General features: G+C 39.5%; 1 protein-coding gene across 6 annotated transcripts in view; it reads left to right on the top strand.

Annotated features, from left to right (window-relative positions):
• The window catches only part of LOC311289697 (protein NLRC3-like), an 81553-nt gene extending 64308 nt beyond the window's left edge, over positions 1-17245 (top strand). Inside the window, exons 9-13 of one of the 6 annotated variants that reach the window (XR_014627198.1) lie at positions 4543-4661; positions 11910-12480; positions 12719-12858; positions 13102-13329; positions 13675-14003. The gene's annotated coding sequence lies outside the window, so the exon portion shown is untranslated. Of the gene's footprint in view, positions 1-4542; positions 4662-11909; positions 12481-12718; positions 12859-13101; positions 14006-15986 lie in introns of those variants that run through there. The other 5 variants (XR_014627196.1, XR_014627197.1, XR_014627199.1 and 2 more) reach the window with 5 other exon arrangements.
• Positions 17246-24100: the final 6855 nt, after the last annotated feature.

Genomic DNA, 24100 nt, shown 5'->3' with positions numbered 1-24100 from the left:
GACAGTCCAGTAAAGGCGTGTTTAGGGCAGGTTTTACAGGAGTGCCGTGAGGCATGATTTCGGTCTCTGTGCTCGCGCTGGCCAGTGGAAAAGCGGCTAATGGGAGAATATGGTAGAAGAAGACTGTACATTCGCGAGATGGACGTATGTGCATTACTCTGTTTGTTCTGTGTTTTGTTTCTAACCAGTTAGGCTATGTTTAGGTGGTGTTTTTCATCATGTTTTCATCATGCAATCATGTTTTTGATGCGGTGGTGACGCGTTCATGTAAAATGTAAGGGTGGCGCTGCCAATAAAAGCACCTAAAAGCTGTCACAAAGAACCGGCAAAAGTTATGATTATGAATATATCAAAAATAGCAAGGAGACATGAAGTTGACGATGCTGACTCGTGATCTTCGCAGTGAACGCGCCAGAGAGAAATGCACATTTCATACGGATTACATAAGCAGAGAGCAGTCTGTTTTCTTTCGTTTTGAATTGTTCTGTTTAAAAGTAGACATGTCTGTGAGGCAAGTAGGCGCTGAGTTTCGGTTCATTTATGAGACGAGCTCCAGTTCACGCGCCGGCGCCTCCGTGTCCTGATTATCTCTTGTCTACTATATTTAATCCTGGCAATTGGTTGATGAAACATTGATTAAAATTAAGATACAATTAATACAAAACGAAATTCACTTTTAAAGAAAGGCTTTGTGCTTTCTGTTTGAGGTCTCTGTGAAAGTTTTAAAGCAGTCTTTTAGGGTCGCTTTCAGAGCGCTCACGTCTGTAACCGGGAACTGACTCGTCCGTAACATTGTTTTTTCCTCATAAAAGTGAACACTTAATAAAATGAATATATTATGTTCTGTGGAGAGCCAACCCTTCTTCATCTGGTGGGTAGTATTACTTTTGGTTTGCTTAGTGTAATTCACAGAATTACAAAATAAACAAATACAAAATATTTTGCTACCTAAAAGTTAAAGATTTTTTGTGTCACGCATGCATGCATGTCTATTTCCCTCATATTAAATATAAAACGCATGTGTAGACTGATATTTTTCTAATGTCTGGACTCCTTTATTAAGGGAGTAGCCTATGGATATATAAACAGACAGTCACAGTTCATGAATTCACTGCTTTTTCCTTGTCTTGTGTGATTGTTGTGTTGTGTGTTAATTAGTGTGGGTGTGTCCTCTGATCATTGCTCATCAGCAGCGCCAGCTGATTCCCATCTAACTCACCTTTATATTCTCTGTGACTGGTGTCCTCTGTTGTCAGAACCTTGTGGTGTATGCAGTGTCTGTACCTATCCCGTTTTGGCTGTGAGCCTGTGTTCCTGTGGAGTTTTCGTCGTGTCTCTACTCATCTTCGTCACCTAACTGGATTTGGATCGTCATTTCTGCCATCACCCTTCACCAGCCGGTTGCCTATTGAAGTCCCTGTGTCACTCTCCCGCCCCAGTGTGTTGTGTGTGTGACTCTGACCACTCTGTTTATTCCTCAATAAACATACTTTTTACCTGCTATCGTCTCCTCTCTTGCGATCATGATACAGACGTTTCAATATATTGGTATTAAATGCATTTTCGGAGAATTTATATTTCAAGTTTTTACTGCAAATGTCACGTCCATTATGCTGGAATTGCCCAATTTTAAAGAATTTATCCTAGTTTTGTGGTGTAGGTCTACGTATTTTATCATTTTAACTTCAAATAATACTAATAGTAATTTAAAGATGTGGTAGCATTGGATCTGGATGGGAAGGATGACTCCGGGGGTTGGAAGGGACGTGTCGCGATTCTGCCTTCTCACACCGCGACACTAGCCTGGCTAACGTCAGACCTCTTTCTCATTGAGACGTGGTCTGGGAACCACATGTTCATTTTCTTCTATTTGAGGCGTGGTTTACGAATGCCCAGAGCCGTTTATTGGGCGCTACGAATGTCTATCAAATGCGCATGTACGTAGCTCATAGCCAATCGTTTCAATTATACCAGATGACGTATGTAGAGCGACAGAAATTCGACAAGGAAGAAGACGATGGCTGAAGAAGACTAAACTACTTAGAACACTATCTAGGGCTGCATCGAAAGGTAACTTCGCGTCTGCTGCCATGTTGGATCCATAGATATAAACAAACTGCTTCGGTGTGTCGGATAGACGTCGTCATCGTCTTGCTGCTCCCTCCCCGTTCTGTGATTGGTCCCCTCGCTGAGGCGAAAATCTGGTCCATGGTATCCAGGCTGCCTAGCAGCGTGAATAAAATCGCACTGCGCTCAAGGCAGCATGGGGAAACCCAGGCTACCGCGACACAGGTTTGTGGATCTGAGTGTCGCGATTTCGGTTTTATATCGCATATCGTTATAGCCCTAGTCATTTTAGAATGTTAAGTTGTATTTCTGTAGTTATTTTTGTAAAAGTAACTCAAAAGTAATACAGGAGTAATGTAACGCATTACAATTCTGAGACAGTAAGGTAAATAATTACTTTTAAATAACAGTAACAAGTAATGTATAATGTATTACAGTTTGGAAGTAACTGGTCCTTTGAGAGACATTTGGTATTTTATTTTATCGATGTTGGGTGGAAAAATTTTTGATAAAAACTTTAACATAAACTACATAAAATGCAGGCCAGGAGCGAGGCCCCCGAGGTTCTTGAGACTCAAGAGACACCAGCAGCTTCAACTACCAAAAGTGGCTTTTTTATAGTTATAGTAATTAAAAGAAAATTGACAGAAACGTTCATTAATAAGCCTTTATCTGATGTAGTTCCCTTGTGCTGTAAATTACTCACAAATCTAATGATAGTTCGATAATCTCCATTCAGTTTTCACACAATATTAGTTGTCTTCATGCCATTTGCACAACATTGCACCATTTCATGATTTCATGCTGTGACTTGCTTAATAACGTGGAACAACCTCTTTAAGTAAGGTTTCCATTTACCCAAGAAGACCTAGCAAACTATTTAACAAACTTGTCTGAGATTGATACCAGTTCACTAAAAAGATATGGAGAAATAAAACAAACAAACAAACAAACATCTCAAATCTGAATGTTTATTGTACTGAAAAATCCAACTAATATGTCACTTGCATAATAATTAGAAACAGTGTATGTTTTTTTTTAGGTTTCTTTAAATTCCTAAAGTTTTAAAAATTAAATTCCAGATATTACATTTAAATTTTTTTAATCCACGTTTTGTAATATAAGAACAACACAATGACAGGTTACCGATATATGAGCTCAAACACTGTTTGAAATCTGTTGGCACTTTTTAAAATCATATTTGTCACTATTTACATTTGAATATCATGATATCTGGAATAAACTGTTTTGCAAAATCTCACATTCTTTATTTTATTAATTTATACAGTACTGTTAAAAAGTTTGGGGTCAGTAATTAAAAAAAGAATAATAATAATTTAGCAAGGATGTGTTAAATCGATAAAAAAGTGATAGTAAAGACTTACATTGTTAGAAAATATTTATATTTTGAATAAACCCTGTTCTTTATAACTTAAAAAAAATTAAGTTTCCTTAAAAAAAATATTAAGCAGCACAGCGGTTTCCAACATTAATAACAAATCATCATATTAGAATGATTTCTGAAGGATCATGTGACACTGAAGACTGAGTAATGGCTGAGGAAAATTCATCTGTGCAAATAAATTCTATTTTAAAGTATATTAAAATAGAAAACTATTATTTTAAATTCGAATAATATTTCACAATATTGTATTTTTTTATATATATATACACACAAAATAATGCAGGCTTGATGAGCATAAGAGGCTCAAAAACATTTTTGTAAAAAAAAACAGTAATGTGTCCAAACTTTTGACCGGTACTTTTATTTTGGTTTGGTGGTGTGACGTCATATGGCTGCGCCTTTGCTGTGCCTCGGATGAATAAAGGTTTGTGTTTTAAGTGTTTAGATCGATATAAATCCTGTTTGGCTCGGTTAGATTGTGATTTACATTGTTTTATAGCTTTATGAGAGCTATGAAGTGAGTTATATCATAGAATGTAACGTTATGCTTAACCATTAACAAACGTTAAAGAAGAATGCGAGTAAAGCGCAGTAGGGATGGAGAAACGGAGCTTTTGGCAACTCAAACAAACATTTTAAGTCATATTCTATAGACTTTGACTCAAATCAATTAAACCAAATGCTTCGCGAAATGATTCAGTGATTCGAAGCGCTCGAATCACCGAGTCTAACGAACACAAATGTGTAACGTTTAAAAAAACAAAAGCGAATGTTTTCATGGAAGTGCAGTCTATATTAATCTACACATCACACCAAAATAAATTCTAAGAAAACGAATCATAGTATGATAATGATGTATGTATGTCTATTTGTGCTCTTTTATTCATATAGTACTAGTTTTTTTGTTTTTTCAATCACTTTTTGGCTACTGTTTAAGTCCATTAACTCTCACTCTGACTGAATCTCTTACCAGTGAACTGAACTACTGAACTAGAGCTGATTGAAACGCTTCTTAACGTTAACGTTAATTATTCTCATCTTAAACAGGACAAACACACAGAAAAACTCCTGGTGAAGCGACTGAGATCCACGTGACACACTTTTATAAAGATGGAGTTTATTAAAGAGGAGAGCGAAGACATGAAGATTGATGAAACACTGAAACACAAAGAAACTGAGGAACAAACAGGTTGGTTTCATTCTCACAGATTTAATCCTTATTAAAATCTCCAGCTGCACAGAAATTAATGATAATTTTAAAGAATGTCATATGAGTGTCCTAAATAAAGCGCTTTTATTTGACATTGAGCCTTATGTGGACAGACATGGTGAGATAACATGACCAGACAAACACAAAGCTGTGTGTCCACGGCTTTTTTCCCACGGCTGGCGTTTTCCGATGGGAGCGCTGTATTTATTAAACACCAGGGCTGCGTTCCACTCCAAATGGTTATGCCCTTCAGTCGCTAACTTCCCTCCGTCTCGTTCACTTGGATGTGTGTCATTGTTTACGTTGCACAAGTGCCCACTACTAGCAGAACTCGTGCATAAGGTTTAAGTGGAACACAATAAGCCCTTGATCACTTGGAATCCACTTTTGAGCGACAGGGATTCCCAGAGGGGAAGTTTGCAAGTGTATGGAGCATAAAACCTGCATGTTTTTTACCGGTCGTTGAACGTCTTACATTAGACTCCACCCATTACAGTAGCAGCCATTTTGTTCCTAGTTTTGTCCAATTCTTATGAAAATTGGTAGAGATCAGGGTAGCCGCGGGGTCTTAAAAGTCTTAAAAAGGTCTTAAATGTCATGTTCCTAAATTAAGGCCTTAAAAAGTCTTAAATTCCGTGGTCCAAGTCTTAATTTTTTTAACGAAGGTCTTAAATTTCATTATACTAGCCTATTTATTCAAAGTCAACCAGACTGCAACGCAAGGTGAAATGGGGGGGGAAAACAACAACGTGAAAATTCAACAGGGTTTAGCGTAACGTCAGAGAACGTCTTGGAGTATACGCAAACAGTAGTTTGGATTTTCGCGCTGGCGGGATCAACCTTCAATCAGTCGAGAGGAGAGACATCATGGGGAAGTGTCGTTTTGTTCAGATTACAGTGAGCGAGTGTGTGTGTGTGTGTGTGTATGTGTGTGCGCGTGTGTGTGTGTGTGTGTGTGTGTGTTTGTGTGCGCGCGAGTGTGTGCGCGACTGCGCGTGCGAGAGCGATTGTGAGTGTGTGGGTGTGTGTGAGCGAGTGTGTGTGTGTGTGTGTGTGTGCGAGTGAATGTTTGCGTGTGACGGCACGCGATGACTGGTCGGAAAGCAACGTGTAGTCTGACATGTTTCTTGTCCACGACACGACAAGACTTTATGAGTCAAAATCGTGTAATCTGACAGATTGACACCGTGACTATTGTAACAGACACAAAAATCTTGTAATCTAAACCAGACATTATCTATCTGACTGTGTCTCTCTCGCTATTCTATCTATATCTCTCTTACCTATCTGTCTACCCCTCTCTTTCTCTCTCTATCTATCTATCTATCTATCTATCTATCTATCTATCTATCTATCTATCTATCTATCTATCTATCTATCTATCTGTCTATCTATCTATCTCTCTCTCATTGTGTCTCTTTTTATCTATCTACCCCTCTCTAACTTATGTCTCTCTATCCCTCCCTCCCTCGTTTTTAAGGTGTATTTACATTTCTTTTTATTCTTGAAAATGTAAATGGTTGAAGCAATTTGAATGCTGAGAAACTTTACTAAGACGATTTGAAAAGTTAGTTTATCTGTTTATTGTTATGAATGTTTGATATTTACCAAAAACATCACTTTGCAGTGTATTGTTGAATGAGTTTTTTTATAATAAATGTATTTTTAATTAAAACATTTGTTAGTAATAGTCATTGGGATTTGATCTGGTGTTTTACGACTGCATAATGGGTGCGATGTAGGTCTTAATTTTCATTAAAGTGGTCTTAAAAAGGTCTTAAAAAAGTCTTAAATTTGGGGTGATCAAACCTGGGGAAACCCTGGAGATGATCTTTGGACCGAGCTGCACAGAAATGACAGAGATTTGTTTTATTCATTTTTGTTAAAGTATTGACATCACAAGTAGGGCTGGGCGATATGACCAAAATCTCATATCACGATATAAGTCATCTCATATCCTGATAACGATATATATCATGACATAGTACCTTTTCTGTTTGATTCAACCAATTAATCGTTTATATTGACCACATGGAAAGAACAATTTATTTTCTAGATTTTAAAGTATACACTCAAACTCATTCATGTGTGATTATTTTTCTCCCTTTATTTAGAACTTCTGGGCAAATGTTTAACCCTCTGGGGACCAAGCTGTTTTTGGGGCCCTTGAGATGTTCTGACATGCTCTGACATTTGTGCTTTTTTCAGTTATTTATAAACATGTTAATGGCAAAGGTGTAAATTCACTCTATATAGCACAAACAGGCCTACCATAATATGCGAGCAACATGTATGTAGATGTTTGTATTTTTAAGAGAATAATGTTTATGCGTGGTTATTTAAAAAAATAAAAATGAAAGTTGCTGAAATAAGACCACAAAACTCATACAAAATATGTGCCCACAAGACTTTTGACTAATGGATGTTTTCTCTTCGAGTTCTAGCTTCAAAATTATGTGAAAATAGTCTTGCTTTATCGTTCACAAAAAAAAAATACATTGATTTAAATGGTGTAAAACAGGTTTTGCTTGGAAAGCCAATATGCGAGGGGGAGGAGTAGTTTACACCTTAGATTACCCAGTCCCACCCACTCTGCATAATGACTCTGCATAATTAGCCATTCATTCAGGTGTGACACTGACTGAGCCACAATGCAAGGACAAAATAGCCTATATATTTAGAAGACTTATATTGACCATTTAAGATTTTGCTTACATCTATCTTGTAAATATGTTTTGCTATTTTATTAAAAAGGTTACAATTACAACAATAATTACAATTTCAGCAATATTTCTGCAAAAAAAGTACTCTTTCTTTGTAAAAAAAAAAAAAAGATTATAGGCCTACATTTTATCATATGTATTCATTAGTTTGAATATAGCCAACATTGGAACATCTTAGTCTATGACTTTATTTTTGACAAAATAGTATTTTATATATATGAGCAGAAAAGCTTATTTGATGTGACAGTATATTCTACAGTAAAAACTGTACCCAAATCTAGTCAACAAAATGTTGTCTTTCATACTTCGCCTGACTGTAACGTTGTTTTTATGAAATATTAGGGCATAGCCTATAAATGTTAATTTGCAGTTTAATACGTTGCTTATACAAATACATTTTATTTCAACATATTTCAGTCGATTTTTACTCATCTCAGTAGGCTCTAGCAAAGCAGTTTATTCACACACAGACGCGCGATTCATATTTAGGCTAAACAGTCTTTACAAATATGTACCCTTCATTCATCTCACAGAAACGCGATTCATATTTAGGCTAAACAGTCTTTACAAATATGTACCCTTCATTCATCTCACAGAAACGCGATTCATATTTAGGCTAAACAGTCTTTACAAATATGTACCCTTCATTCATCTCACAGAAACGCGATTCATATTTAGGCTAAACAGTCTTTACAAATATGTACCCTTCATTCATCTCACAGAAACGCGATTCATATTATAGAAACGCGATTCATCTTTTTGTTTACATAGGCCTACACTAACGTTATTCCATAACGTTATTCCACATTAACACTTGAGAAAGGATAACTTAGCCTACCTCACTCCTCAGCGGGATCTGCTCCTCATATCAGCACGGAAAATTTTCTCCATAAGGTAGGCTATATTATGCCTCTTTGTTTACAGTTGATGTGGGCGTTTCACAGACTGAAATGGTTCTCAGAATTTGCGTTTGAATAGCACGCGCTCTCCGGGGCGTGGTCAAATTACTGTGAATCATCTCGTAATGAGCTCGACTGGAGTCGCTCTCTTTTTATACAGATTACAGAAGCTGATAATATTTGTTTTTTATATAAATTACTTCATTTAAAAGCTGCGATCTCAAGCTTTATGCCCGTGGGTCTGTTTCCCTGTTTGACTGAATTTTCGCGGAGTTATAGATCATTTTCGAACGCGTTTCAAATGGGAGTTTACTGACAGAGAGAAGGCAGAAATAGCATCATGTTAGTTTTTCTTTATTTGTCAAAAAGCAAAACACTTTATTTTTATTGTGAGTATACAGAAAAAAAATAGAAACTGAACAGGATCGATTGATGTATTACACGAAAATGAAAGATCAAAATTAACAGAGCATTTTGTGTTTATTTTTCATTGCTAAAAAAAAAGAGCAAAACGCGCAGGCGCGTTTTTGGTCCCCAGAGGGTTAAGTAAGAATGTATATAAAATATTAATGAAATATAAAAAAACTTTTCAAAAACAAATGATTACAGGCCCAACATAAAATATTGCTATATAAAATCCCAAATGTAAATATTGCATTTTATTATAATGCTTTCATGTTTAAAATGTAGCACATGGCTCCGAAACAATGAACGAAAACAAAAACTTGAAACAAGCAAAATTTTGATAGGAACATAACCAGACACGGAAACAAAATCACATTGAATCGTTCTGAACCGAATCGCTTATTTGAAATGACCATTAACCGGTTGATAACGTTATTTTATCGTTCTGTTTAATATTTTAATTTGGCAGTCAACCAATCACGAATTCAAATAGTAGCCTACAGACTATGCAAATGTGATATTGACACATAGCCTATAATCCAACGTGAGTGAAAAGCCTGCACTCAGCTGTCAAGTCATCATAGGTAAGTCGCAATGTGAGGCAAGTAGGCACTGAGTTTCGGTTCATTTATGAGACAAGCTCCAGTTCACACGCCGGCGCCTCCGTGTCCTGATTATCTCTTGTCTACTATATTTACTTCTTATTTAGTAAATGCAGGCAATTGGTTGAAACATTGATTAAAATTAAGATACAATTAATACAAAATGAAATTCACTTTAAAGAAAGGCTTTGTGCTTTCTGTTTGAGGTCTCTGTGAAAGTTTTAAAGCAGTCTTTTAGGGTCGCTTTCAGAGCGCTCACGTCCGTAACCGGGAACTGACTCGTCCGTAACATTGTTTTTTCCTCATAAATGCGAACACGGAAAATAAAATAAAATGAATATATATGTCTGGACTCCTTTATTAAGGGAGTAGCCTATGGATATATAATCAGCCCTTTCAATACAGTATATATTGGTATGAAATGCATTTTCTGAGAATTTATATTTCAAGTTTTTACTGCAAATGCCACGTCCATAACGCTGGAATTGCCCAATTTGAAAGAATTTATCCTCAAACGGTTTTGTGGTGTAGGTCTACGTATTTTATAATGTTAACTTCAAACAATACTAATAGTAATTTAAAGATGTGGTAGCATTGGATCTGGACGGGAAGGATAACTCTGGGGGTTGGAAGGAACGGGATTCTGCCTTCTCACACCGTGACACAGGTTATTCAAGTCAACCTGAGCTCAAGTCAACCTGCGCACATATATTCAAACGCGCATACCAATAGACTGAACTCGTTATACGCATGTGCACGCCATCAGTGTTCTCACAGGTTTCGCGTTTAAAGTCTGTGTAGAATTCCTGTTAAAACGGTGTCGTGTTAGCGGCCCCTAAGTTAATAACTAATGATCGTTGCGACGGAAGTGAATCAATCAAATTAACTTTAGCTGGAAAATAACTTTATTCAAGAACTGCTATAAAGCCAAAACAATCTCTGTTACTTTAAACTATCCTTGTATCTCTGTAAAGCCGCTTTGGAACAATCTACGTTGTTAAAAGCACTATATAAATGAAGATGACTTGACTTGACTTGTTCATGGATTTGAGTGTCGCGATTTCGGTTTCATGTCGCATATCGTTACAGCCCTTGTCATTTTAGAATGTTAAGTTCTACTTCTGTAGTTATTTTGGTGAAAGTAACTCAAAAGTAACAAGTAATGTATAATGTATTACAGTTTGGAAGTAACTTGCACAACACTGCATATATGATATGAAGAATGGTGTATTACCTCAATAATGCGAGTGAAGTTAGTGGTGTTTTGAGCCTGTTGTGGGATCCAGTGTCCAACATAATTTGCAAAGTACAGTTTTTTTGGTCTGTGTCAGACTTTTCATAATCAAACCATGTCCATGCTACAGAGGTAGCCCCTCGTTTAGAAACGAGCTCCTCGATTTGTTCTGGCTGGTCCTTCTCCTGCACCAGTTTCTGTCTCCCCTTCACTCAACATGTTATTCACGTTTCTGTCTGCATCCCTACGGTGGCGTGTAAGATTGCAGTCATCCAAAAGATGCAAAAGTATTGCCATCAACAATCTATTTTGCGACACCACGAAATAACAAAAATATGAAACGACAGACTTTTTATTTCGTCCATCTGATAAATACAGGGTTCCTGCGGGGTCTTAAAAAGTCTAAAATTCTGAACTTTAAATTTAAGGCCTTAAAATGTCTTAACAACGGCCAGATTTTCATCCGAGGTCTTAAATTTTATTTAGTCAGGTCTAAAAAAGATTTTACCCTCGTTCATTTCCAGAAACACTGGCCGCAGAAAGTTATTTTGGTGTGTTATAGTTCTTTCTGGAGGATATTGGTGTTGGTACATACGCGGTGATAAAACTACAAATCCTGTGATAAATGCAATTACCTGCTCGCGAAATTCGTCTGCGTCTCCTCAGAGTTTGTTGTGGAAAATGGGAAAGTGTACTTTCAAAGAGACGTGGCTATATCACAGCGATTTCCGCAGTTGGTTACAAGTGGTACCCAGCTCCAGGTATGAGACTTATGTGGCAAGATTTGGATTGGGGGAGTTTATAAAGAGGGAATTGATTTGTACTCTTACCGGGCCGTATGTCGTAATGTTTGACGAAAGCCTAAATCAGACCAGCTTGACGTCCACGTTCGTTTCTGGAACAATGGAATTAAGTCGAGTTACCTGGGCTCACAGTTCATGGGCCATAGGACATGGGACAGCGCAGGACCTACTGAAACATGTCAAAGTAAGTGAAAGTTGAATGGGCTATTCTTTTACTTATCAATTTTGAGACAAGAAAGTGATGTCTGTCTACACATTTGAAGCTGTAGCCTACATAGAAAAAGTAACCTAACATTGTATATGATTCAATTTATTTGATCAGTTTAGATTAGATTAGCCTTTATTGTCTCAAACAAAAATTTGGCAATTGAGAGATAGGAAATGTAGGTTCACATGCAGTTTAGGCCACATTAGCAGTCATAGTTCTACACACTTACAGAGATACATGAAGAAAGGCTTGTAGTCAAACATGTAGATAGTTAAATGTACAATGACTGTGTGTGTCATTGCTTTAATGATGTATATCTGTCTTTTTATTTCTCCTTATTTTCAATACATAAGGAGTCTTTGGATCAATTGGACGGCAGCAGGCTGATGTCAGTCTCCATGAATGGGCCTAATGTGAACGTCAAGTTTTTAGAGCTCCTCCAGCTTGAGCATGCTGAGAACTACAAGGGTGCACAGCTGGTGTCTGTAGGCAGCTGTGGGCTCCACACACTGCATAATGCCTTCAAGGCTGGCTTTTCGATGTGGCATGTGGACAAGATATTAAAGGCAGTGCACACATTATTCCACCATGTTCCAGCGAGGAGTGAGGACTACGTAAGAGTCACCAAACAGTGTTCCCTCAGCCATTCTGCGGCCATCGGTGGCTGGACAATCTTCCGGCTATTGAGTGGGCTCTGGCGGTCTGGCCATCTCTGCTATACCTGGACACTGTGCACAGAAAAGAGCTGCCAAACCCCAAGACGGCATCATTTGACACCATTGAAGCAGCCCACAACGATCCTTTAACAATAATGAGGATGCACAGTTGGCAGTGGCCAGGACCTTTGATCCATTCATGAGGAAGTACCAAACAGACGAACCTGTGATGCCTTTCTTTGGCAAAGACTTAGCTGAGTTGATTAAGGTAATTTACAGTATATGGGTTGTATCACTTATTGGCATAAACCTCTCAACATACATTCTATTTGTTTATTTATTCATCTCTGGCGATTGCTTTTATCCAAGTTAATCAAAGTATTTGTCATATTGTTAGGCCAACATGTGAAGTATTTTAGGGCCAGTCTCCTCTAGACCAAGTGAATGTTAATTGCTTTGTTAATTGAATGAATCCCTTTCAACTCTGTTATTGTTACTTCTGACAGAGTCTACTGAGGCGCTTTGTTAAAAGAGAGGTCCTGCAAGACATCACTGTCCTTCAGCTTACTTGGACCTGTCTGACAAGAACTTGCTCCTCTTCCCACAGGTGGTTGACATCGGCTTGGGTGCTGAGGCAGCTCTCAAGGTATTGTCATGATGATTCTTAAGGTTTTGGAAATAATTATCAATATGCAGGCAGCAAGTGTCATTTCGTTTAACATACTCCAAACATGTCAGTTGTAAAGTGTGCAACAGGAAGAAACTTTGCCATTAGGCTAATACACTAAGAAGTCATATGACCTCATTGCCCAATCATGTGTACTTTTTGAATTAAACTTTTTTTTAATACTACTGACATGTATTTTTTATTGCACATTCCTCTGTCCAGAACAGTAAAAGTGCAGAGCTAAGGGCCTTGAGTTTAGGAGGGATTGCATGCTGGGACTCTCAAACATCTTGAGGAAAGTTCAGGAGAAGGGCCCATTGAAATATGCAACAGTTTGGAGTGTCTGGACCCGTCTCTCGTTCAGGGACCCAGACAAAAGCAAGACTTAAATGAAATGTCTCATACAGACATTTCTGAAGGACAAGCAGCTGACAGGAGGTGTATCTGCTGGTAGGAAGAGATTAGGAAGGGGTTATGAACCAAAGTTTAAGTACCATGCTCAACTATACTCTGAATTTTTGTAAGACTGTGTTTCAAGCATTCTCTCTATGTTGCAGACATTTGGTCCCCCATTTGGCCCTTTTCTCTTTTCCTATCAGTGTATTGGTTTAGCATGGACATCTTGTACCTGTTCTGAGTGCAGTGGCCCATGTATTGAATAAGTCCCATCATTTTACACAGGCTTTTATATGTTGTTATTGAAGACTTACATAGGTTGAGTCAGTTTGAGTCTTGAGTGCTGTGATTTATCTATATGCATATTTGACTTCTCTTTTATCACTCACTTTGTTTTAGGGGAAACCATTGTCCAACAGTTTGAGTCTTTCCTGTCCGTTGAGGCAAGGAACGAAGAACTTCTCAACTTCCAGCCATTTGAGAACCAACTAGACAACTTCCTACATGAGAGTTTAAGCCATCTCTATCCTGCTGCTTGGGGTGGAGATTGAAAAATGCAGAAAATGGAAAAATGGAAATGCAGAGCCAGAAGAGAAAGCTTGCAGAGGATGGTTTAGAGCAGTGGTTCCCAATTCCAGTCCTCGTGACCCACTGCTCTGCACATTTTGTATGTCTCCCTTATTTAACACACCTGAACCAGATCATCGGCTCATTAGGAGAGACTCCATGAACTGAACTGTGTGTGTCAAATAAGAGAGACCTACAAAATGTGCAGAGCAGTGGGTCACGAGGACTGGAATTGGGAACCACTGGTTTAGAGCAACTAAAAAAGAGGAAGACCTGTTTAAAAGAGGTGTCCAACTGTCTTGCCAGGGAGGCAGACATGCTTGCCGAGGAAGCAGAGGGAAAGGCTGGCTCAAAGATGGCCCAGCTCCTATCCAAGTCAAATGCCCTTAGAAGGGCGTACAAAGACATAAACATTGAGGCTGAGATTGGTGCTAAAGGGGAGGCATATGTAATCCTCTGTCTCTCTCTCTCACACTCACTTACTCACTATCTCTCTCTCTCTTTCACTCACTCTCTCTCTCACTCACACACATCAGATCATCCATGTTAGTTAGATAGATACTCTAATTATCCCGAGGTATCTATCTATCTATCTAACATGGATGATCTGATGTGTGTGTGTGTGTGTGTGTGTGTGTTAGATGGGTTGGAGTAGCCTGTTCAATCTCTATTAGGCTATTAATATGCTGTTTTGTAATGTAAATAAATATGAGATGAAATCTGTTCTATTTGAGGGCAAGTTTGTTTTAGCCTACATTCATTTTGGGCCTAAGGTTTTGGGCATTTGGCACGTTGTTGGGTGTGGAAGGTTACTAATGTGATTGCTTTATCTGTATGACTTGAATTCATTGAAATAAAATTATTTTTTTCAGAATTTCTTTTTAGTAATGTGTCGTGTAGGTCTTAAATTTCAATCTTTATGGTCTTAAAATGTCTTAAAAAGGTCTTAAATTTGACTCTGCAAGAACCCTATATCGTCATATCGCACAGCCCTGATCACAAGCTTTATAATGTTTACCAAAGGATTCAGAGGCTGTATCTTGGCCAGACTTTGATTAATCAAAACAAAAGTTGGTACGCCTTTTCAAATACATGCTCTGAAGGGGAAACAAACGATGGGAACAGCACCGCCTATGGGTCATGATATACAAAAAATAGCTATTGCTATTAACTTTAACAGCTTGTTAGAAACTCATAATATTGGTGTCATGCTGAATCTGTGCTGATTTTGTCCAGATCAGACAAACATCAGTCCGTTATTTTGAATTTGATCATCTTTTATGATGATATGAATACAGCGCCACCTATAGAATAGACACGTGTACGTATGTGCGCTCCATCAGCATTTTCACAGATTCACATTTCTGAAGTTTACGCGGAGATAACGTTTTTCTAAATTATTCAATGCTTGCACCTTGGAACCTGTTTCAAGGTTTGCGTTCTCGAGCCACCAGGCACTGTTGTTGTGCAAATGAGTGTGTTTTCTGTTAGAACGGTGTCGTGTTAGGGGCCCCTAACTAATGATTTTTGCAATGGAAGTGAATCAATCAAAACTAACTTTAGCTGGACAAGAACTTTATTCTAGAGCTGCTGTAAAACCAAAACAATCTCTGTTACTGTAATTTCCTATTATCACTGTAAAGCTGCTTCGAAATAATCTATATTGTTAAAAGCGCTATATAAATGAAGGTGACTTGACTGATTTGTTAAAGCCCTTTTGATTAGCTTGTTCAGGTGTGTTTGATCAGGGTTGGAGCTGATCTCTGCAGGAAAGTGCATCTGCATGACCAAATCACTGTAGGCAAGAAATCATAGTACTTCTGACCTATTTCATTCACCATATCCTCTATTATCCAATTAAAACGGGTGTTTTTATTTTTTCCATGTTGCCAGTGTGGATCTTAGAATTTGTATAGCATCATATTATATAGGGTTTATATACAGTTATGTGAATAAAGTCAAGCAGACATTGACTAATCCCTGATGATATCAATAATGAGGTGAGATGGGAATGCTTGCCACAATTTGCAACTAGAGGCTAAAGTTGAACAAATGTTGATGTTGGCTTGAGAAGCCTGAACCTTATTTTTCATTCTGTGCCATTAAACTGGGATTAAACTTGTATTTATCTATTTTCATCTTAGACCCGATGCTGCTGGAAGATGAGGTTCAAAAACTGAATGTTGTAAAGGAAGAGGAACATGATTTCATAACTGGGGAAAACCATCCTAGCTGCTCGCAGACTGAAAAGACTCCCTCACGAAAAAGAGCTCGAAAGACGGGGGGTAGACGTTATTTCACCTGCTTTCAGTGTGGAAAGAGTTTCAGTAAACGTGAAAACCTTAAAGCTCACGTGAGAATTCACAATGGAGAGAGTCCTTACCCCTGCCAACAGTGTGGGAAAGGTTTCACTGGAAAAGGAAGCCTTAAAGTGCACATGAGAATTCACACTGGAGAGAAGCCCTTCACCTGCAAACTGTGTGGAAAAAGTTTTTCACAACAAGGAACGCTGAATGACCACAAAAGAATTCACACTGGAGAGAAGCCTTTCACATGTGATCGATGTGGAAAGAGTTTCAAACGTAAATTAAACCTTAATGGCCACATGAGGCTACACTCAAGAGAAAACTACTTTAAATGTCACCAATGCGAAAGAAGTTTCACAGACAGCAATCACCTTGAGTGGCATGTGATAAGTCACATTGGAGAGAAGCCTTTCATGTGCCATTACTGTGGAAGGACTTGCTCAAGCAAATCAAACCTCGATGTTCATGTGAGACTTCACACAGGAGAGAAGCCTTTCACCTGCCAACAGTGTGGAAAAGGTTTCAATGAAAAAGGAGACTATCAAGTCCACATGAGGCTTCACACTGGAGAGAAACCTTTCATGTGTCTTCAATGCAACATGAGTTTCACATATCGAAGAGACCTGAAACTTCATTTGCGAGCTCATACTGGAAATAGCAGTGTTGTGATTGGTCTACCGGTTACAGCGCGTAGAAACAAAAAGCCCATTATGTGAATCTCAGCTCTGGAGGATTCCTAAAATCAGCATTGGTTACTGGAAAGGCGAAAAAGATGTAGAAACAAGTGATATGCATATGAAAAATAATACAATCATCAACATTAAACAGCATATACACTACAGTAAATCAAAACTGCTTAATGTTGCTGAATGAAATGTTGACCCAGGACGAGTTTTAGGACTGAGAAGCTTTAGGGGTGTTGATGGACTCGATCAACTCCATCAGTGTTTTGATCATCGTTCTGAATCCCATCTGGATGTGTAGTCTTTGACAAAAACGTGACTTTCCCAGCTTTTTGTTCAAATGTTGCTATATTTTTATTAAACGTACCCACATGAATCTAGAATAAAACAGATTTTTTTTTCTTTTCTTTAAAAGCAGAGTCTGTACTTTCTTTTGATATATTGCATGTTCAGATATTCATACAACAAAATATTCTGGGGGCCATGAAATTTTTGTGAAAGTTACCAAAATCGCTGGTGGTAGCTGGCAACATTTAAAAAAAAAAAAAAACACTGGCAGGGAAATTATCGACATTAAGTGCATCACTACACAGAAAAATATATATTGTTTGTAAGCAATGGCCAAACGGCATTTACATTCAGGTAATCATTAGTTACTACCTTTTTTTTTTATTGTAGTTTTTTCACTGATCAGTAGTAAATCTAGAGACAATTTTCCTTCCCACATCCTGAGGCACCTTTATTGAGTCTATTCTTTATTTTTTTTTTTTTTTATCATATTTTTGGGTGCTTAAAACACCAAACTCAGTTTATAATCTGAATATGTACATGTCTGTTCCTAAAAGAAGATTATGCATTGGCTCATTGACAACAAATCTTTTAAAACACTGTAACCAAACATGCATCAACTGATAGAGAAGAAGGGAAAAAAGGGCTATAAACACTCATATATCACAGTTATTGACGTAAAATTATGATGTGAGCTATTACTATTGTTGTAGAATGTATGATGTGAATTTTAATTTTATTTATTTAATGCACCTTGCTGACTAAAAAGAAAGATAATGCTTATTTAATAATTTATTTGAATTGTAGATAAATGTTGCACTAACAACCCAAAATATGAATTAGTGTCAAGAGCAGGTAACTTGGAAGTAATGGCTAATACAGAGTTATAATAATGTTTAATATTCAAGGAAGGAAGAGGACAGGGTCGGCTTGCGGAGACTGCGGGTGTTTATTGAAAAACAAAATAAAACAGGAGAAAACAAAGTCGCGCACACCGCGCAGTATAATCAAACTCAGTCCACTAGAATCAGCTGTCAATCAACACGTTCCTCGTGCTCGCGCTCGCGCTCATCCTCTCGGTGTTCTCTTCAAAAAACTCTTTCCGCTGCTTTCAGCTGCTGCACGATCAGCCACAGATCTCCGCTGTTCTCTCTCCCTCGCATCTCCATTCCTCATGGTTTTTTATCAGTCACCCCACGACAATTACTGTTTGTCATTCACACTTAACCCACTCACGCCGCAGCTGTCTCCCGATCCTCTCTCCTGTCACAGACCTTGCTGAACCACGTCCCCCTTGCCACATACCCCCACTGCCCCGACTCAGGCCGGAGCCGTCAGCCACAGATGGATGGAAGACACTGTGGACCACCTGGAACTTTGTCAGTCCAGCCAGTCTCAGCGCTCTCAGGACAGCGTGCACATGCTCCATATGACGTTGCCAGTCATTACTATAAATGACTATGTCATCCAGATAGGCAGCGGAATATGCAGCATGTGGCCAAAGAATTCGGTCCATGAGACGGTGAAACGTGGCTGGAGCCCTGAACAACCCAAACGGAAGCGTAACGAATTGGTGTAATCCGAATGCCGTTGTAAAGGCTGTCTTTTCTTTAGATAGAGGCGATTAGGGGATCTGCCAGTATACTTTAGTTAAATACAGTGTAGAATAAAAATGAGCAGTGCCGAGCCGATCAAGCAGTTTGCCAATCCGTGGCATTGGTTACCCGTCGAATTTCAACACAGCATTAACTTTGTGGTAATCCACTCAGAAACGAACGGAGCCATCCATTTTAGGTACTAAGACTATCAGGCTCGCCCAACTACTGTGGGATTATTCTATTACCCCCATCTCGAGCATCGCCTCTAATTCAGACTGAACCATTTTTTTTATATATTCAGGTAATCTATACGGCCGGCTGCGAACCACCATGCCCGGCTCAGCCTCAATATGGTGCTGAATGAGATTTGTTCGACCGGGTAGGGGTGAGAACACGTCGGCAAATTCTGCCTGCAACCTGGCTACATCAGTAATCTGGGATGGCGAAAGATGATCTCCTTCCGGAGCCAGCACGAGAGATGGAATTTTTAATATTCGCCTCTGGCCCGAGATCATCTTCTGCACTAATCACCGTCGCCAGCATTACTGACTCCGCCTCACTCCACTTTTTGAGGTAGTTGAGGTGGTTAATTTGACGCGCCCCATTCCTATCCATTCTAAGTACCTCATAATTGAGATCTCTGACTCACTGTGTGACCTCAAAGGGCCCTTGCCACTACGCCACTATGACCAGCAAACATTGCAAAAGTTACAAACATTGGAAACTATGCTGGTCAACAGTAATAGATGTTAAGGATTGTACCCTGTTCACCAGGGTGGAATGCTGGACAACTATGTTGAATTTTATGATAACAATTAACAAATAATAACAATTATTTTAACAAAAGGCAACACTCATCTGGCTTAACAAGCAAATTACAATAAAACACATTAACATTTTTGAGTTTCGCTTGGCTAAATAGTAGGGCGTGGCCTGCTGTATTCAATAACGAGGTATTAGGCGTGTATAAAATAGGTTAGTGCACCGTGGCAGCGGTCGCGGCAGCCCTCGTGTGAAGACCGAGTGTAAAGACCAACGACTCAACCTGTGCGACGACTCCGACAAGGAACTTGAGTATTCATTTGTTATTTATTTAATTTTCTTGTTGTTTCCTTTCTCTTGTACTCAACTTTTCATCTGATCTTTCTGTTTGTGAACCCTCTTACACTGTTTTCAAATCCCTACTATTACTAACATACGTAAATCAAATGTCACACGTCGGAGGCAGTCCAATCCTAACAACCTGCGTACCTTTCCGGTGTCTTCTAGTACAGTGGTTCCCAATTCCAGTCCTCATGACCCACTGCTCTGCACATTTTGTAGGTCTCTCTTATCTGACACACTCAGTTCAGTTCATGGAGTCTCTCCTAATGAGCTGATGATCTGGTTCAGGTGTGTTAAATAAGGGAAACATACAAAATGTGCAGAGCAGTGGGTCACGAGGACTGGAATTGGGAACCACTGTTCTAGTACTATTGGAGAATTTCATCTGTCTCATACATGGGTCCAAATGCATGCTATAAATATTAGAGAAACTAGGCCTAAAATATGGGAGGACAAAATTATGGGAAACAGAGAGAACAGGTCAAAAGAGTATGTGAGGATAAAAACTGGGTAAAAGGTTGTGAGAAGACAAGACTGGAAAAGTACCTAAAAACCATGTATGAAATCATTTTTAAAAAAGCGCATGCGCAGGATCTCGCCACCAATAAGAATAAAGACATCGATGCAGGTGTTTCTAATCGTGGCGAAGTGACGAGGAGGAGCAAAAAGAAAAAGATAACTATATGAACGCTAATTGGACACCAAACAATAAGAAAAAGGTATAAGACTTGAGTGCAGACCATTGTAAGATCAGATGACTAGCTAGCATCTCACTTTGTTGAACTGCTCAATAAAGTTAATTCTTCTGAGACCTGAAACTTCGACTTCTGAGACCTGAACCAGACATTCAAGACCTGAACCAAAGATTGTGAATTGGCCACGACAGTACTATATTCTCTTTTCCTTTTTGGTCTCTGGAATTGCCAGTCCGTTGTAAACAAAGCTGATTTCATTTAATCTATTTCTAGTCATTCAGGTCTCAGCCTACTTGCGTTGACTGAGACCTGGATCAGACCAGAGGACACTGCCACACCGGCTGCCCTGTCCACTAACTTCACTTTCTCACACACCCCTCACCTGACTGGTGGGGTAGAGGTACTGGTCTGCTCATCTCAAACGATTGGAAATTTGATCATTTACCACCTCTGTGTGACAACAGCTCATTTGAATCACATTCAACTACCATCACTAGTCCTATTAAAATCCATTTTGTAGTTGTATATCATCCCCCAGGTCAGCTTGGCGGTTTCTTGGAGGAGCTTGATGTACTCTCATCCTTCCCTGAGGATGGTACTCCTCTCATAGTTCTTGGAGACTTCAACATCCACCTATAAAATCCTCAGGCTGCTGATTTCCACACTCTGCTTGCCTCATTTGATCTCAAACGAGTATCTACTGCGGCTACTCACAAATCAGGTAACAAATTGGACCTTATTTACACACGCTACTGCTCCACTGATCATACACTGGTCACTCCACTGCACACCTCAGATCACTTCCTCCTCTCTCTCAACCTCAACCTGCCTCAGAACACAACACACACTCCTCCACAGGTCACCTTTCGGCGAAACCTACACTCACTCTCTGGTCTCATCCACACTTCCTCCACCTGATCAGCTTTCAACACTAGATACTAACAGTGCAACTGATAATCTTTTCTCCACTTTAAGATCCTGCTTGGACAACTTCTGACCCCTTTCCACCAGGCCAGCCCGTGCCACACCCTCTGCCCCATGGCTATCTGATGTTCTCCATGAACATCGTTCGAAACACAGGGGTGCAGAGAGGAAGTGGAGCAAATCGAAAGATCCTACTGACCTTGGTCTTTATCAATCACATTTTACCTGCTAACACACACATTCTGCCCTCCTTCTCTCTACTTTCAGAGGCAGAAGTCTCCAAACTCCTCCTTTCCAATCGCCCCACCACCTGTCCGCTTGATCCTATTCCCACTAACCTACTTCAAGCCATTTCATCCTCAGTTGTACTCACACTCACACTCACACACATCATAAACACCTCTCTTCACACTCGTACCTTTCCCACAGCATTTAAGCAGGGTCGTGTAACCCCACTGCTTAAGAAACCCACTCTAAATCCAGCACATCTGGAAAATTACAGCCCGGTATCTCTTCTTTCATTTGTCGCGAAAACACTTGAACGAGTTGTTTTCAACCAGATCTCTTCCTTCTCTGCTAATATCTTTACTGCTAAAATGACTTACTATCGCAACAAAATGAACAATTCTTCAGATTCTCGCATGCTTTTCAAAACCTTCTCCGCTCTTCTCAACCCTCCTCCTCCTTCATCAACCCTAACAGCTGACGATTTTGCCACATTCTTCATAAATAAAACAACCACCATCAGCGGCCAATTCTCCAATCCACAAACTGACACACACATTTTACCTGCTAACACACACATTCTGCCCTCCTTCTCTCTACTTTCAGAGGCAGAAGTCTCCAAACTCCTCCTTTCCAATCGCCCCACCACCTGTCCGCTTGATCCTATTCCCACTAACCTACTTCAAGCCATTTCATCCTCAGTTGTACTCACACTCACACACATCATAAACACCTCTCTTCACACTCGTACCTTTCCCACAGCATTTAAGCAGGCTCGTGTAACCCCACTGCTTAAGAAACCCACTCTAAATCCAGCACATCTGGAAAATTACAGCCCGGTATCTCTTCTTTCATTTGTCGCGAAAACACTTGAACGAGTTGTTTTCAACCAGATCTCTTCCTTCCTAACACAGAACAACCTCTTGGACAACAATCAGTCTGGTTTCAAAAGCGGACACTCAACTGAGACTGCCCTGCTCTCAGTAATTAAAGCCCTGAGACTGGCAAGAGCAGCTTCCAAATCCTCAGTTCTCATCCTGCTGGATCTGTCTGCTGCCTTTGACACAGTTAACCACCAGATCCTCCTATCAATCCCAAAGATGAAGGGCATCTCGGGAACCGCACTCCAATGGTTCAAGTCTTACCTCTCAGGTTGGTCCTTTAGGGTATCATGAAGGGGTGTGGTGTTTAAGACCCAACATCTAGCTACTGGAGTGCCTCAGGGCTCAGTGCTTGGACCACTTTTCTTCTCCATCTACATGACATCACTAGGATCTGTGATTCAGAGACATGGCTTTTCCTATCACTGCTATGCTGATGACACAGAACTCTACCTCTCATTCCAGCCTGACGATCCGACGGTAGCTGACTGTATCTCAGCCTGCCAGACAGACATTTCTGGCTGGATGAAAGACCACCACCTTCAACTAAACCTTGCGAAGACAGAGCTACTTGTGGTCCTGGCCAACCCAACACTTCATCACAACTTCACCATTCAGCTAAGCTCATAAACTCCATCAAGGTCAACCAGGAACCTTGGAGTGGTAATTGATGATCAATTGAACTTCACAGACCACATTGCTAGAACTGCCCGGTCATGTAGATTTGCCTTGTACAACATTAGGAGGATCAAGCCCTTCCTATCGACAATCTCCATTCAGTTTTCACACAATTTTAGTTGTCTTCATGCCTTTTGCATAACATTGCACCATTTCATGCTGTGACTTGCTTAATAATCTGGAAAAACTTCTTTAAGTAGGGTTTCCATTTCCACCTAGCAAACTATTTAACAAACCTGTCTGAGATTGATACCAGTCCCTAAAAAGATATGGAGAAATAAAACAAACGCTTTCTTTGAACTAAAATCTGAATGTGTATTGTACTGAAATCCAACTAATATGTCACTTGCATAATAATTTGAAACACGTTTTGTAATATAAGAACAACACAATGACAGGTTACCGATATATGAGCTCAAACACTGTCTTGGCACTTTTTAAAATGCCTCTCCATGCGACCTTGAAAGATCTACCTGTGAGATAGGACTCGAACCAGTGGAGGGAAGTTCCTGTGATGCCCAGTGATGAGAGGGTGGACATAAGGATCTGATGATTCACAGTGTCGAAAGCAGCAGACAGATCCAGGAGAATGAGAACTGAAGATTTGGAAGCAGCTTTTGCGGTCTGTAGGGCTTCTGTGACCGACATTAATGCAGTCTCGGTTGAATGCCCTTTCTTGAAGCCAGATTGGTTGACATCCAGCTGGTTGTTCAGAGACAAGAAGGATGTTACTTGGTTGAAAGCAACTCGTTCAATTGTTTTTGCAATGAATGGTAGGAGAGAGATAGGTCTGTAATTCTCTACAAGTGATGTGTTTAGTGTTGGTTTTTTAAGCAGTGGAGTTACCCGAGCCTGCTTGAATGCTGTAGGGAAAAT

Source organism: Rutilus rutilus (genome assembly GCF_951802725.1).
Source record: "Rutilus rutilus genome assembly, chromosome: 4".
NCBI lineage: Eukaryota > Metazoa > Chordata > Actinopteri > Cypriniformes > Leuciscidae > Rutilus > Rutilus rutilus.
This window is presented reverse-complemented; position numbering and strand designations above follow the sequence as displayed.